Below are 1,611 nucleotides of genomic sequence, written 5' to 3' on the forward strand. Positions count from 1 at the left end.
ATCAAATATTTCAAAAGAAAGACGTCACAGCGTGATAATTCATCTCAGGTCCTCAACTACAACTTCCATGAAGGCAATCTTCAAGTTATGCTTCCCCCCGTCTTCCTATATAATTGTCCTAAAATAATTGTTCTCATAGAAAAAGCTTAAAGCTTGAAGACAACGAAAACTCAAATACATGATTATCATGGTTAGATGACTCTTTAACTCTAAAAGAATTTAGGGGTGCACTTACATGATCTCGCAAAAACTTCGCTCCGGGATTAGACCAAATCATTACAAAATGTTAGAACAATTACCCATAGAGTACGAGACCTATCTACTATCTATGTTCAAGGAAATTTTTCTTCAAGGAATCTTTCCAAGTTCGTGGAAGACTTCTTTGATAGTATTCATACCTAAACCTGGTAATAAGACGGTTAGGTCTATAGCACTAATGTCGTGCAAACTCATAGAACGAATTCTTTATCAGAGGCTAAGCTGGTTCATAGAATTCAGGCTGATCTTATCTGAAACGCAGGTTTCAGATCCTTTAGAGCTTGCGACGATAACTTGGCTACATTGATCACAGTAGTGAGATCTGGATTCCTAAATCAATCAATCTATTACAATTACAGTATTCCTGGACATTGGTTATATATTTATGATTCAAAGTATTGTCCATCGCTGGCCACTACTTTCTCCCATCTTTCGGGTAGCGTACGAATCCCGCGTCGAAAAAACTGGTCATCTTTTGAGGCTATCCACGAATCGATCCAATTTTTTACTTCTTCATAAGACCGGAAGTGCTGGTCAGCCAAACCGTGTGCCATTGATTGAAACAAGTGACAGTCAGAGGGAGCAACGTCTGGAAAATATGGCGGGTGAGGTAGGACTTCCCATTTCAACGTTTCCAAGTATGTCTTGACCACTTTTGCAACATGGGGTCGAGCATTGTTATGCTGCAAAATCACTTTATCGTGTCTCTCGTTGTATTGCGACCGTTTGTCTTTCAATGCTCGGCTCAAATGCATCAATTGCGTTCGATACCGATCGCCTGTGATTGTTTCAGTCGGTTTTAACAGTTCATAATATACTACGCCGAGCTGGTCCCACCAAATACAGAGCATGATCTTGGAGCCGTGAATATTCGGTTTGGCCGTCGACGTGGAAACATGGCCGGGAACTCCCCATGATTTTCTGCGCTTGGGATAATGAACCCATTTTTCGTCCCCAGTCACAATGCGATCCAGAAATCCCTTCCGTCTTTGCCTTTCAAACAGCTGTTCACAAGCAAACAAACGCCTCATTCAACATCTCTCGGCTTCAATTGGGTGTCAATATGGCACCCAATTTCCTTCCTTCTGAATCATTCCCATGGCTTTGAGGCGTTTTGAAATGGCTTATTGAGTCACTCCCAATGATCGTGCCAATTCTTCTTGATTTTGACACGAGTCTTGCTCAAGTAATGTCTCCAATTCTGCATCTTCGAAAACCTTCTCTCTTCCATCGCTATGCCGGTCTTCGATGTCAAAATCTTCGAGGTCAAAATCACCGTTCTTGAAGCATTGAAACTACTCACGACACGTTCTTTCACTAATAGCGGCCTCACCATAAGTATTTGAGAGCATT

The sequence above is a fragment of the Atta cephalotes genome, assembly GCF_000143395.1.
Source record: "Atta cephalotes unplaced genomic scaffold scaffold00037, whole genome shotgun sequence".
NCBI classification, from domain to species: domain Eukaryota; kingdom Metazoa; phylum Arthropoda; class Insecta; order Hymenoptera; family Formicidae; genus Atta; species Atta cephalotes.